Source organism: Anthonomus grandis, chromosome 18 (genome assembly GCF_022605725.1).
Source record: "Anthonomus grandis grandis chromosome 18, icAntGran1.3, whole genome shotgun sequence".
NCBI lineage: Eukaryota > Metazoa > Arthropoda > Insecta > Coleoptera > Curculionidae > Anthonomus > Anthonomus grandis.
This window is the reverse complement of record NC_065563.1, coordinates 7,183,334-7,199,576: the sequence shown is the minus strand read 5'-3', so window position 1 is coordinate 7,199,576 and position 16,243 is coordinate 7,183,334. Positions and strand designations below refer to the sequence as shown.

The 16,243-nt window shown below is 33.9% G+C and overlaps 1 protein-coding gene across 3 annotated transcripts in view; it reads right to left on the bottom strand.

Annotated features, from left to right (window-relative positions):
• LOC126746759 (uncharacterized) overlaps nt 1-3,712 on the bottom strand; it is a 143,225-nt gene extending 139,513 nt beyond the window's left edge. For all 3 annotated transcript variants that reach the window (XR_007663978.1, XM_050455095.1, XM_050455094.1), the window contains exon 1: nt 3,462-3,712. The gene's annotated coding sequence lies outside the window, so the exon portion shown is untranslated. The remainder of the gene's footprint in view (nt 1-3,461) is intronic.
• Between the last annotated feature and the right edge of the window lie 12,531 nt (nt 3,713-16,243).

Below are 16,243 nucleotides of genomic sequence, written 5' to 3'. Positions count from 1 at the left end.
ATTTAAAATGTCGATGCTCAAATTATTACCACAGTTACAATAAATATTAAAATATTGTATATCACCTATTTCTATATTTATGTATTGAATATTTTCAGATGAAAAAATCTTTAAAGTTTTAAATACTATATTTCTTTTGACACATGTCATCACACCCCATAACCGTCATTTCGATCCCTTCTAACTAGATTGTATTCATTCAAGTTAAAAAATCTTCCCAATAAACTAAATTTAATAAATTGTCCTTGTTAGAAAAAATGCTTCTAATATTCCACTGAATGATTTTAAAATTATTTGGAACTATCATTATTAGTAAAATATTTAATTAGTGTTAAAATTCGTCTGATTGTGAGTCAGGATCAAGATCCATGTCATAGTTGAAACCGTCATTAAATAAAATGTCTTTAATGGTGTTTTTATTTCTTTGAAATGCACGTATAATACAGTGGATCTCATTGAAATGTAGGGAATTTTTTTGAGTATTAAATCTTTGCATGGCACTATTGCTACGCGATTGTGAACTACTATGGGCTTTATTTTGTTGCATATATTGGATGAAATTTTGTGAATTATCAAGTGAATTATTGTTCTTTTGGGGTCTTAAGCCCTTTTCAAGGGCCATAAGCACGCTAATATTTTTTTGACGAGTATATTCTAGACATTTTTTGTCTGTGGATTTATGGTCATTCTTACAAAATAAACATCGTCAAACAAGATGTATGTTCTGCTTCATCTTGATCCTTTAGTTCTAAACAATTGATACAACGTTTTTTACCTTTACAATTGTTTCTAGTATATCTAAAGCGGAGGCAGTGAAAACATTGTGTAAATGGAGAAATATAATAAAATAAAGTATAATAAATATAAAGATACTGGCTTTTCCAGTTTATAAAAAATGATATATTTGGGTAGATCAATACCCTCAAACGTAAAAAGAACTGTGCCTGTTGATTCATAAGAGATGAAGAATTATTTTTGATAACCTTACGATTAAGCCTTCTTGCATCTAAAATTTTAATATTGTTTGTTCTACAATATTACAACAATTCCTTATCTTCAATTTCAAGATCTATTTGTCTAACTAATCCCTTGCAAGTAACAAAATTAAAGGAAATAAAGATTTTATAACCCTTATCCAGAAGTGACCTATTATTTGTAAAGTTATTAGCAGCAGAGGCGCTAATAAATTCAACAGATATTCTATTAAGACCTTTATTCTTTATTTTCTTAACATCAGTAAGATTTAACCTAAAGATATCACGTGCTATTTTTATATTGTTAAATTTACCAATGTTAAAACCCAGCCTTTCCGTTGTTTCAAGGTAAACTATAAATGGACCTCTATCGAAATTAGCATAAAAAACTGGTTGTTTGTTTAGTTTTTGTAAATTGTTACCATTGTTAGCACAATGTTCTACGTCTTTATCACAATTATTTATATCAGTGGATGAGCATGTTGAAGCATGCCCCCCCTGTATCACTCATGTCTGTTCAAAACAAGCAAAGGAATGCTATAAGCATGCACAAGACAGAAGCCAGAAAAAAAGGCTAAAATCAAGTCAAAAAAGCCAAATTTTAAGCAAAAAACAAAAAATAATTCAAGCTCAACATACCTAGTTATCTCAATTAACAAACACAAAGATTTTTAGCAGGAAGCAGTTAAAAGTCAGCAGGTAGGAAGTATCAAAGTCAAACATCGAATGATTGTCTACATTTCCTACAAAGTATGTCCTACACCTAACTTACTTTTTTTGAGATAGTTTACATTCTCTAAAAAACGATGCCAATAAAAGCGCATAACTAGGTATTTAAAAAAATCTATTGTACGTATTCAGTTGTAGTATGCGTATGTAGATGAACGTATACAGTTATGGCAGAAAATAGATACTGAACTCTTTATGTATAAAGAATTTCAAAGGTTACAACAATACATAGTCAAAGATCGGTTTGAGGACCTTCCATATACAAACTGTTACCGAGTACTCTTAAAGAATGCAGGTCCATATTTTGTTCAAATATCTAAAGAAATGGATCTTTATTTATTTATTATTACAGCATCAACAGCCAAATAGAATCAATAGAATAATAAGAAGTACTAAGTCAACAATACAAAATCCTACATAGCTCTTAGAAAATTATCTAACACAGGAACTAACGTTATAAACTATTTAAATCCTGCATCTGAGAAGCATACAACCTATCATTTATAATTCTAGTAAAACTTTTTAAGCTTATCTATGTCCAAGTCACTAGCATGAATATTAAAAGAATTGCACATTTTATATATTGGTGAGCATTTAAAAATATTTATCCTTGGAAAATTCAAATTGAAGGTCTTTCTTTATCTAGTGTTCCCAGCATTAACAAAAAATGGAAGCATTGAAAGTTAGCCACCCAAGAGTTGACATTTCCAATCTAATTGAATTGAATCAGAAAAGCATGTGATGTTATATTGGTGTATTGATTATTGCTGAGAGAACAAATTTAGTTTGCAATCTTTCTTTAAGTAATATTTGTTCATATTATTAGTCATAAGTATATTAATTAAATATTTCATATTATCATAAATTTGTTCATATCTTTTTATTTTAATGTTTAAGTTAGTTAATAGATAGCTGTAGGATAATAGGACACTTATTTATTTTTTAAATGCAACATACAATGTTTGATTCCTTAATTTTTTCTGCTTACAATATTAGGTTAGAAGCGAAATTAAAGGTTTTAAAATTTTATGACGGTCTATAGACGTAAAATAGAACGAACCCTCTCAGGACTTCAGGAGCTCTTTTTATTTCCATGTTTACTATTAATTTTTGTTTTATTTAAATGAATATTGTTAAAGGGAAATAAATATTAAAATTTATTTTAAGCTGTTTTTAAAAAAATGTCGAAAATGCTGGAAAAGTCTCTTTTAAATAGACTCCCTTTTTTTTTTAATTATCCAAAAGGCAGCAACTTCTGATTCCAAAAGGTTTCATTAGGCCCACACAGCGTTCTTTCTTAGAAGCACGTTGCTATATTTAACAGAGGGTTTATTGAAGATTTCATGTATGATAATATTTTTAAATAACTAAAATCAATGGGTAATATTTCACAATTTCTTGATATTTTGGTGAAAGAGCGGCAGGTTTTTTAGGTTAACAGTTTGTTTAGATGGATTAAATTGGTTATAAATTGAACATGAACCATAAGTTAATGCATAAATGAGGCAAGTAATGTCTTAGCTTTCAACGGGAGGGCTGAATTTTAATAATTGGGGCAAACCACTTTATTATACAAACTGATGTGGGCATTAATTTTCGATAACGTGATTTTTTGATACATTTTTTGTAATTTCCCTCTAGAGGTTTAATTATTAAATTTATATTAATTGATACTAATAATTATTAAAATGATAAACTCTAAGAAAAAAAACCTATTACATCCCTGTCTAATAAAACAAACACCCCAATAGCACCTACCTAAAGCATCTGTCCATCTCCCACGGCGTCTCCATTATCACTCGCGTTCCTCTCCATGTTGACCTTGACTGATTTAATCGGGTCCGGAATATTGTCGCCGGTCACATCATATTCCGGGTCCGTTTCTTAACTCCCGTTACGAAGAGACAATCCCCCGTCCTCCGACCGGATAGGCTGTAGTGGCAACTATCCCCACGCAGCAATGGAAGAGGAAAAATCACATCGTATTACTTCGACACACCTTGACACTTATTGTGGTCGTATTGTGTGATGAAGAACGGTCCAGGGATGCTGTTTGGTGTGCGCATACGTGAACCGACAAAGAGTTTTCCAGTGGCGGCAGAGGGTTTCCCTATTTATTTCAGGAATTTTCCCCTATTTATTCCTTTTCATTATTTTCCGACTTTTTTTGAAAAAAAATTGTGGTAGTTATGTTAGGGGTAAAGCTAGAATAACGGTTAAACTTAGGTTTACCCGGATAAACTGCACAATACCCAGAAAACATGGGTAAAGTCCGAAATAATATTGAAATTACACATATTTCGGATTTTACCCGGGTAAACCGCGTTCTATCCGCTTTTGCGTGGGTAAAGTTGGATGTAGGAATTATTATTGCATCATCTTTCACCACGTTCAGTTCAGTTCTAAAATGGCAACCGAAGAGAGTAGACGTGCGCGTTTAGCACAGCGTTTTTATGTTTTTAACGAGTTTTTAACGAGTTGGTGTCTACGAAAAATGCAAATAGTTTTTATTTTAATAATGAACAATACCAAGAAATGTTAGAATGAGTCAAGTTGGCAAAAAACTCTTAAACTAAGACTACGCTACAATATCGGCGGTTTGACATATGTTCTGTTAGAGGCGTTGGAAAGCTTATTGCTCGTGTATCGTCAGGTGAATGTAGCATTAAATATTACGTTACAAACGACGAAATGTTTGACATTTTGCATGAGGCACATTTAGCTATAGGACATGGCGGTAAGCACCGTATGGAAAGCGAATGTAAAAAAAGTACAAGAATATAACTCAAGATGTTATTAAATTATATCTGCGCTTGTGTGAAGGGTGCCAAAAAAAACTGAAATTTGCCAAAAAAGGACTCGTGGTTTTTTCGGAGATGAATAGCCGTTGTCAAGTAGATTTAATTGACATGCAATCCCATCCGGATAGAGAATACAAATTTATTATGGTGTATTAGGACCACTTAACTAAGTTTGTTCAAATACGTCCATTAACGTCGAAAAGGGCTGAGGAAGTAGCCAGAGCCTGGTAGACATATTTTGTATTTTCGGCGCCACATCTATACTACAATCGGACAACGGCCAGGAGTTCGCCAACCATGTCATTGAAGAGTTATGTACGATGTGGAATGGCCTTAAATAGTACATGGGAAACCACGTCACAGTCAGTCACAAGGCAGCGTGGAAAGAGCAAATCAAGATATACAGAATATGCTTATGACGTGGATGGACGATGAAAACTGCACGCGATGGTCAGAAGGTCTAAGATTTGTTCAGTTAATGAAAAATAGGGCATACCATGATGGGATAAAACAAGTTCCTTATGCCGCCATGTTTGGGCATGATATTAAAGTCGGAAAACATCTTGTCGAACTTGCATTTATTTAATGTAACACGACGTTTCGGTTGGTAAGTATCTCTAAGTTCGTAGAGGCAGTTTTCATTTCACAGAATCAGGGGATCTTCAGCCAGCCAAGCGTCGATGTACCCAACATCTGGAAGCCTCTACTCTCAGGACAGTGTAGGATCTAGAGAGAGGCGTGTCCTCCCCCCAACTCTTTTCACGGATGACTTTCTTTTCCACATCGCTGCACAGAATAGTAGTTTGCTGTGAGTTTACACTTGATAACGGTTGGAGATACTTACCAACCGAAACGTCGTGTTATATTAAATAAATAAGACAATGCAAGTTCGACAAGATGTTTCCACTGTACCATTGTCTACCACCTTCAAAAACAGATTGGATAACTGGTACGGACCCGGAACCAGCAACCTATTTAGAGGCTTTGAGAAAAACCAAGATAAAGATGATCAAGGAGGAGGAACACATCAGCTTCCTGCGAGAGACGAGAGACGCCAATGTCATTCCTACTGGTCTAAGCCTCAAAACCGCTATACCAGGTGGAAGATCAGAACGTGCTAGTATGGAGCTGCTGCGATCTTAACTTAGCTACCACCGTTGGAAGAAAGCACAAATAGCAATCGAATGCATTCAGCGATTCGAAGAAATCAAAGAAGTTACATTGGAGGACCTATCTTTGACAAAATAGACTTCGCTTTCTAAAAACTAAGAGAAAAGCTAAGAGCAGGCCACCTTTCAAAACTCCAAAACCTTAAATCCAGACGAAGCAACAAGACTCAACCAGCACCAACCTCAAACCTCCCCGCCACCATCATTAATGTGTCAAAAAGAACCCTTACCGATGCTGAACAAAAGTTGTTAAACAGAGGACTAAACTTCGCCATATCCTCAAAACCATCCTTTATAGACATAGTGTCTTCAGTAGAATCAATCCACCTACCACGTCCTGAGGCCGATGAATTTCGACACGAGGTAAGGGTTGCTCTGGACTCACTTAAAAAACAGAAACCTTCGCAGAACGTCAGCAAAGAAGAGGAAACAGCTCTCAGGAATCTCAAAAGTGAAAAGAACATCAAAATTCTTCCTGCAGATAAGGGCAATGCAACTGTGGTTATGGACCTGGAAACCTACGAAAACAAGGTTGAGGAAGTTTTGAACAAAGGCGAATACAGGCTACTATCTAAGGATCCGACGACAACCATAGAAGGTCGAATTTACAGAGCACTTAAGAAGTACTCGTCAACATTGTCGGATGCGGTACGCTCTAGGCTGACACCACATTATAGCAAACCTCCACACCTATACAGACTACCCAAGATTCATAAGGAGCAAATGCCTCTGCGGCCCATCACGAGTTCTAGAAATTCGCCGACATCAGAACTCTCGAAATTCCTTTTGGAGACCAAATCCAGGGAAATGCAGCGTCTTTCGTGCGAAACTCTGCTCACTTTGTAGACCTTCTTGGAGGGATCGAAGTCGAGACCAATGACAGATTGGTGAGTTTTGATGTCGAAAGTCTCTACGCCAATGTACCCATAGGAGAGTCTCTTAACATCATCCGAGACAAACTAAGCAAGGATGGAACTTTCTCAACTCGGACCACACTGCCTCTGGACGGGGTGATGAAACTTTTGGAGATCTGTCTTCGTAATTCTTACTTTCAGGTCAAGGATAGATTCTACGCCCAAGACGAAGGACTTCCGATGGGTTCATCTCTTTCCCCGGTAATAGCAAACATCTTCATGGAATGGTTCGAGAAACATGCAATAGATGCCTCCCATTACAAACCCAAGCTCTGGCTTCGATAAGTGGACGACACCTTTATCATATGGGACAAAGAGGAAAAAGTACTTCACGAGTTTCTGCTTCACCTCAATCAAGTTCACGATGGAGACAGAGAAGGACTCAGCTCTACCTTTCCTAGATGTCCTCGTTAAAAAAGGTCGGTGAAAATCTACAAACGGGCCAGTATCTTCACTATGAGTCCAACCATCTTGCAACCACCAAAGTAGGCATCATAAGATCCCTCTACAATAGAGCTCGAACCATCTGTAGAAGCGACGAGGATCTCAAGACTGAAGTGGATACCATCTACAAAGACCTACAACAGACTGGATATCCAAAGAAGCTAATAAGTAGGACCATCCAAAGGACGCGTCCAAATCAAATCAGAGACGAGGCCACCACGACAACCAGACTTCTACCCATACCTTACATTAGGGGTACATCGGAACAAATCCGACGCATTGCCAGCAAGTACAATATTAGAACTGCCTTTAGATCTAGCACCACTATCAGAAGCGTGGTATCAAAGACCAAACCAGATGGCCTGTTGGATACCAAAAATTGCGTCTACCAAATCCCATGTGAGTGCGGTGACTCATACATAGGTGAAACGAAGCGCCCCCTAGAAGTCAGAGCGAAGGAACATCGCAGCTGTACCCAAAGAGAAGAGGTTTCCAAATCCGAAATAGCATAGCACGCGTGGCATAATGGACACAATATCCATTGGTCAGAAGCCAAGATTCTGCACAAGGAACAGCACTGGCGGAAGAAGAAGTTCGTAGAGGCAGTTTTCATTTCACAGAATCAGGGGATCTTCAGCCAGCCAAGCGTCGATGTACCCAACATCTGGAAGCCTCTACTCTCAGGACAGTGTAGGATCTAGAGAGAGGCGTGTCCTTCCCCCAACTCTTTCCACGGATGACTTTCCTTTCCACATCGCTGCACACATCTAGTATATAAGCCTATAGAATAGTAGTTTGCTGTCAGTTTACACTTGATAACGGTTGGAGATACTTACCAACCGAAACGTCGTGTTACATTAAATAAATAAAACAATGCAAGTTCGACAAGATGTTTTCACTGTACCATTGTCTACCACCTTCAAAAACAAATATTAAAGTCGGCCTATCCACATCAGCTTTTCCAAAAGAAGCTATTGAAAATCTACGAACCGAAGAAGAGCTCGAGAAAGTGGTAAGGGAATTTGGTTTAGGTGAACAGCCTCAACAAGAAATACATATAAACCAGTCTATGGATAGTGACCCAGAACCAGACAATTTGCAAGAAGATATTGAAGGTGGCAATATGAAATGTTGCTCGAGGAAGGGGTGATTTTAAAAACATTCTCATGACAGTTATCGAGAAAACTGACGACGATTTGTATAAGCTAGCGAACAAGAGAGGAACTATCGAAGAAATGTTTTCCAGGAACCAATTTTCTGTGTGCAGTGAGAAGCTTATTAAGATAGAAAGTGTATCACCGGAAAAGAAAAATTTAAGATAACTTGCAAACGAACAGTCACTTTTAGGAGGTCAAGGTTATAAACGATGCACCTGTAAAACTAAATGCATGACCAATAAATGTAAAGCTATTGGAAATCTTTGTAACTCGAAATGTCACAGCAGCTTGTCTTGTTTGAACAAATAGATTATATTATCTTTTACTTTGTTAGGATACAGTTTTAGTGTAACCTTTGATTTGTAAAATCTGTTTTTTTAATTAAATAAATTTCTTCAAATATTTATGGCGTTATTTTTTAACATTAACCACGTCAAGGCGTGGTTAATGTTAATTGTACACGAAACGTGTACAATGTACACGAAACGTGTACAATTTTATTAATATTTTGGACTTTACCCATGTTTTCTGAGTATTGTGCAGTTTATCCGAGTAAACCTTAGTTTAACCGTTATTCTAACTTTACCCCCTTACAGTTATATTATACAGACCACCTCATGGCAATATTAACCACTTCCTTGATTTCTTTGAAAATAAAGAAGTTTTATGTCTTGGAGATTTTAACACTAATCTATCACAGTCTTATAAAAAAAAAATTGGAAAGTATTGCATAAGTATTTTAACTGAATCAGGTTATTAATGAGCCAACTAGAATTACTCTTAATTCAGCAACATTAATAGACCTGATCTTCTGCAATAAGTATTAAAAATTTTAATCTTCTGGAGTAAAACCTCTATAAATAGCTAATCATTTTCCGACTTATATAGAACTAAACTTTTTAATTGAGCTAGAACAGTAAAATCCAGAGATGTAAAAATATTAACCTGTATAATAGAGATATTTCCATAAGCCCCTGGGGGGACATTATTCATTTTTAGAACATTGATGAAAAAATATATTATCTAAATACACTTATTATTAATTTGTTTAATACTCATGCTCCCATTAAGGCCTTCCAACCTAATGACAAACATAAATACGCACCTTGGATAACAGAAAACATAAAATTTTTAAAGAGATTAGGAAAGAATGCCTTAAGACGTTATAGAAATTCTAAATCATTAGAGCACTACGCTTATTATAAGGAACTAAGAAACTACACTACTTGTGCATTAAGATACGAGCGAAAGGCTTACTTAAAAAATAAATTCTCCAAGTCTACTTCTAGTACAGAAGATACCTACACACTTTTTTTTGCAAAAAATCGTTAAAAGAGCATACAACAAGCTTAACTTAAAATATGTGACCTCGACGCGTACCGGGTTTTATTTATTGCAACATTGTCCATTATCCATTTCCAAAACTCGTTTTGTCACTTTTATTGAAATTACAGAGAATCGAAAAAAGCTGTTAATTTTTGTTTATGTTTACCTAAATGCTTATTTTTTTTACTAAAGAGTAATAAATACATTATTTAATGTTTTTCAGGTAATATGGTTAGTAAAATTTTAAAGAAGTTTGAAAAAAATTAGATTAAAAAATCAACAAGGCTAGTTTTGGAACTGTAGCACCAATAAAACAAGTTTTGGAACTGATATTTTAAAAATAAGTCGTTGCAAAATAAATCATAATCGGCTTTTTAAGTTAGTCTATATTACATAGAAATATGCTAATATTAACAAAATGATAAAAGTAATTTTTTTGACTTATAAAACATCAAAAACATCAAATTATACCCGTAATTCATCCTCTTCAGGGACTTCAGTGGCTAATTCATCTTCATCCACTTCATCAAAGGCATTTTCATCCTGTATAGCTGTAACATAATACTGAAGCCTTGGATTTTCTTGCCACTTTACTCCAAAGTGAAGTGTTAACAATTTGTTAACGTTTTGTAATTTTATCTGCTTAACATTTTTCTTTACAGAAAGGTCTTATAGAAAGAACATACTTTCCTTTTTTAAAAATGCTGGAATTTGTTCCTAGGTCATTTTTATAAAATTGTTCACCTCTTAATACAACAGTTCCTGTATTATTACGAAATAAAATGAAACGTTTGGTCTCTTTAAAGGCCTTTTCAGACGTTTCTTTCCAATCAAAGACAGTAAAATCCTTTAAAGGTTGTAGTACAGTACCAAATCTAGCAAAAATATTAAAATACTCGGAGCCTCACTAAAAAACTTAATCAACATGGATCGATTCTTGTTTTGCCCCCCGCAACTGTCGCAGAAAAGGCGTACAGATTGTATACCTGGAAAAAATATTAATTAAAATGTTTAAAAGATTAAAATCATTTTAGGTCATACCTGCTAAATTTAGGCGTTAAAGTCGATGATAAACACACGAAACAATCTCATTAGACCTCTTTGGACGTTCTATTTCATTCTAGGTGTAAATAAAAGTGTTTTCTGGTGTCTGTTTTGATTTGGAAGATCCCTGGCAAATAGTAAAGTTGAACTGATAAAGCTGCCTACTAAAATAGGTTTGCTAACCTGGAATTTTAGGCAAAACCATATTTTTTTGACAGTCAAAAGACAAGGTAATCTCATATTCCCTATTTTGCCGAAGCAATTCAAAAAATGCATTTGCTTTTAATTTATGGATGCGACTAGCTGCCATTGCGTCTATTTTTTCCTTTTGTGTCTTGGCTTGTCGAATTTGATCCCCAAAATTTAGACAACGAAAGCATACCTCTGTCGCAGGGCTGGCAAAGGTAATATTAAATTTTTGTACAAAAATTTGTCTGATAAACTCGTAGTTTACTAAATTTTCCGGGTTTTTTGATCTATATAACTTCCAAAGTTTTTTTATATTTAAACTACTTGGCATGTACTGTTTTGTCACATTTGCGTTTCGGCAGTAGTGAGACTGTAATGAATTCAATTCTTTAAGAAATGCAACCACGGCTTGTTTTTTGACAAGATATTTTCGGCTTCTAGTATCGCCACCTCGTAACTCACTTGGCAAGGCTCCACTGTACAAATATTTTCTGCAGATATTTTGCAAACGGAATTTAGATATAGATAAACAACGAATAATAGTTTTTTGACAAACTTGCATTTTTAAGTATCTTCCATCTCTTTTGGTTTGTATAAAATATTTAATTGCAACGGATTTTCCAAATTTTCTTTCATGGATTACAGGCTTTCGATTTTTCTTTGGTAATTTAGCTGAACAGTTTTTCAGTAAAAACATATCTTGATTAACTTTATCTTTCGATTTATAAAAGAGCTCATGAAATTTTCTTATATCTTGCATTGTTAGACTTGTACATTGGTAACAAGAATTAGCAAGATGCTTACAATCGGGCATTTTGGGCCTAAAATTACCAAAAAAATTGTTGTTAATAAGTAAAAATTAAAAAAAAAAAATCTGCAAACTTACCTAGCTGCTTATTTTATGTTTTTCTTACAGGATGACTCATTTCGTAATTTTCGTAGTTTTTCTTCTTTTACCGTACACTACTTCTTTAGTACCATACACTACTACTTCTTAGGGACACTACCTGCCTTTAAACTATCTTCCAAATTCATTTTTATGTATAAATACAAATAATATTATCTTCTGAAAGCACACTTAAGTATTTAAATAAAATAAACACACGTGTTAATTACAATACTGTCGAATGCAAACAGAAACAGAATACTAAATAAAATAATAAGACCACGTCATTTCTTTAGACATTTTTTGACCGCCATTCGCATCGCCATAGTTTAATCTGTGTATTAGGTCAGTTGTAATTTTATGGCGCAGAATATTTCATACCAATAAAGCAAGTTTTGGATTTTTATAAAAAAAAGACAATTTTGGATCTGCAAAGCAAATATATAAGTTTAGTTTTGGAACTGTACCTTATTTTAAAAGCTAATTTTAAAGGGGATAAGACGAGTTTTGGTAATGTTTCTTATTATATTTAAGTTTATTTTAGTATGTAGTTTAATTATATACCAAAAACTCAAATTTGGTAAAAAGTGACAAAACGAGTTTTGGAAATGGATAACTCAGTTGTTCGTCTCAAAAAAACCCACAAAATTCATTAAAAATTTTTTTTTGGTGGATAAACCGTTCCCTAGTTATAGCGTGTATAATTACGACCATTTTGCTTTATATGACGAAATCGAGTTTTTTCATATTCAAAATATTTAAAAATGTCCTTCCATGTTTACAATAAGAAAAATATTTTCAATTGCAAAATTATAAATAATAATAATGAACAATAATAAAAAAATGAAAAATATTATACGATTATTTAAGAAAGTAGTATATGAATATTAACTTCATTGGTCAAAAGAGATATAAAAAACATTTTATGCGCAGTCGTATAACATTTATAATAAAAAAAAATTATAAATTATCTAATAATAATAAAATAATAATGATAAATATTTTTTATTTGCAAACTCAACATAACTACATAAAAAAGAGAAAGAAATACACATTTATTATTTTATGCAAATAAAAGGCCGACAAATTCAGAATTCTGCCAAGGCAGATTCTGGTCTTTAACATTGTGGCCAAAGCTTAAAAAAACTAGAAAAAAAATGTAGAAACGCTTGTAACGGACTAAGTTTAATTATCCACACCTACCCAAAAAATTTAGAACATTAACATTAACATAGTACCTCCAGCAAAAAAAAAAAAAACAAGCACATTAGTTACCCACACTTAACACAAATTTTTAGTCTCCACCCATACCCAAACTAACAATATTGACCCTTCAATATTTTACGCAGACAGCTGCTGACTCATCAGACGCACCATCATTCCCCTGCGAAAAGTCTGAACAGACACCAAACCCAACTCAAAATTTATGCCCAAAGAGTTCATCTGATATGCAAAATTATAGGAAAAGGACCTTTTAAATAATTGAGTCTTATGTCTTGGAATATGAATTGTGTTTCTTCTTAAGCCCAAATGGTGAACATCATTTCTAAAAGTAATCTTAAGGTATAGGTAAGGTGGATTACGGTATTTAAGAATTTTATAAAAAAAAGTAAGTGAATGAGCAACCCTACGATTTTGCATATTTAACCACCCCAGATCGGAAAGTCTATGGGAAACACGATTACGTCTGCGTATGCCAAAAATTAGGCGAATACATGAGTTCTGAAGCTTTTGCAATCGGCACCTGTCATTATAGTCTAGGCACCAACCGGAAACAACATCGCAATAATTGCATTGTGACAGCACTAAAGAGTCACACAACATTTTTTTAATATCTTCACTTAGATAATGCCTATGCAAGTAAATTAATTTTAAAGCAAAATCCCCTTTTTTTAGAACATTAGAAACGTGTTGATGAAATCGCAAATCACTATCCACTATTAAGCCCAAACTTTTGCAATTATCTACAACAGGAATATTAGCATCACCCATCTTAATATTAATAGTGTTGCCGTTTAAAATATGGTTAATTTTTTGCTTATTACCAATAAACATTACAGACGACTTAGAAGGATTTAATTTTAGAAAATGCTTTAAAGAAATATCACATATGGCTTGTAAGTCTTGATTAATTTTTGCTTGCGCATTTTTAGCATCTTCTGGCAGAAAAGAGTAATACAACTGAGCATCGTCGGCATAAAAATGGTAAAGGCAGTTTTTTAAATAAAAATAAAATCTAAAAGTATAAATAATAAAAAATAAGGGTCCTAAAATACCACCCTAAGGCACGCCATTATCAACTTCCAAGGGTCAGCAGCGAGTCAGCAGCAAATATTGTATGTACTAAATGCGCATCATCAGGCTTAAATCATTCTTCAAATTTTAATGGGTATAATGAATTATTCCTGATTTGTGTTAACTTTTTTTCCTTCTCCAAGTATTTTGTTTGTTATTTAGAATGTATTTTTATTTTCTATTTTAGAATATTCAATAAAGTTTGATCAAATATATAAAGTATGTATAGTATTATTTTTCCTTAGATCTAATTAACTTAAAAACTAAATTTAAACAATCCAAAATCATATGTTTAGCTGGGGTCTCTAAAGGACCCCGCATAGGTGTTTACGTGGATTTTTATAGCATGGGAATTTAAGGGTTAAACGAAGATTATCATGAAAGAAACAACTTTCATCGAATTCATTCACAGTTTACCAACAAGGAATATTCTAACAAGATATTGTGTAGTGTGTGTTCTGTTTTGTGCCAGTTTTCTTGGTTTTTTAGCCAACATCGCTTCCCGCCAAAATATGGGTTTGTCAACAACTGACGTAAGATAGATAAAATCCATTATCTCTAGTGTTTTTCACGATAAATTTCTATCGGATGTTGCAGAAAAAGTAGCAGCATTAATAGGACAAAAGTTCGAAAAACAGCTCGAATCCCAAAACAAAGAAATATCAACCCTAAAAACTGGATTAGGTCAGCTACAGGACGAAAACAATCAACTCCGGTCCCAGATAGAGAATCAAGAACAAATCATGCGCAGCAACAATATTCGGATTTTTGGTTTAAAAGCTGAACAACACGAAAACATCCGAGAAAATGTGTTATCCCTGCTAAATAATAAACTTAATTTACATATCAATACCACCGAATTAAAGAAATGCTACAGAATTTCGCAAAGAATTCCTGGCCGTAAACCGCCAGCAGTGCTTGTGCGGTTTTCAAGTGATGATGTTCGATCAGCAGTACTTAAAAATAGAAAAATGCTTAAAAACACTGGTGTTTTCATTAAAGAAGATCTGACTAAGACACGACTGACTTTATTAAATCAAGCAACGGACCTTTTTTCTAACAAATGTGCGTGGGTGTCAAATGGCAACATTTATGTCAAAGCAAGTGATGGTTCCGTTCATCGTGTGAGTTCTGAACGTGATTTAGTGGGGCTAAAAAATAGGCGTGAAAAGGACTAATGCATGTGAATAAAATGACGGGTACTTTCGTAATTATTTGGTTGCTCAAAACTCTTGTTCTTGGATAACTTTGCGACAAACTAACTTCCTAAACTTCTTAGTTACCTTTTTTTTTTCTTTTAACTCTTCTTTTATAATCTTTGTTATATATAGTTTTTTTTTCTCCATAACATCTCCTCAAACGCACTATTTAAGTTTTTTTTTCTTTTATTTATTTTTTTACTTATTTACACAGGTTCTAATATATACATTAATTTATGTCCTTGGTAAAGGTTTCACATATAAACTGTAGGTCGCTGTTGGCTCATTTTGATGATTTTTCTGCGGAATACTGTTCAGGGGATTTTAACCTTATTGCAATTACAGAGTCATGGCTGACTCGCGATATTGATAGTGATGCTGTACACATCCCTAATTACCAACTAATAAGAAATGATCGACAAAATTATAGAGGTGGCGGTATTGTTGCTTTTATTCAGAGGAGATTACCTTATGAAATTCTTTTGTCTGAAATGTATGAATTTTTAGAAAGCCTTTGGTTAAAAATTAATATTGACCGCATATTTTTGGAATAATTTATAGACCTCCAAATTCTAATATTCAAAGTTTTTTCTTAACATTAGAGGAAACACTAATTGATATGTTTTCTAGTTTTAACCATATAACCTGCCTCGGGGACTTTAATATTGATGTTTCAAAAGCTTATGACAACCATGCACGCCAATTAATATCTTTGTGTGAGACTTTTAATCTAAAGCAGGTTATAGCTGAGCCGACTCGTATTTTTAATAGCACCAGCTGTATTATCGACCTTATTTTTACTAATCAGCCAAATATTTTAGAGAGTGGCATTATTAACTCTACGTTTTCCGATCACTTTGGCATTTTCTTTAAATTTAGTGGTATGGTGCCGGAAGTGCTTCCTAAAGTCGTGACCTATAGACCCCTAAAAAATATAAACTTAGATAACTTCCAGGCCGATCTAGAGGCCATTCCATTTCATCTTATATATGATTATCAATCTATTGATGACAAAGTAAAATTTTTAAATACCAACCTAATAAAATTGCTTGATACCCATGCTCCTGTTAAAACATTTACAGTGCGAAAAAAGAGAAACTCTCCTTGGTTAACAGG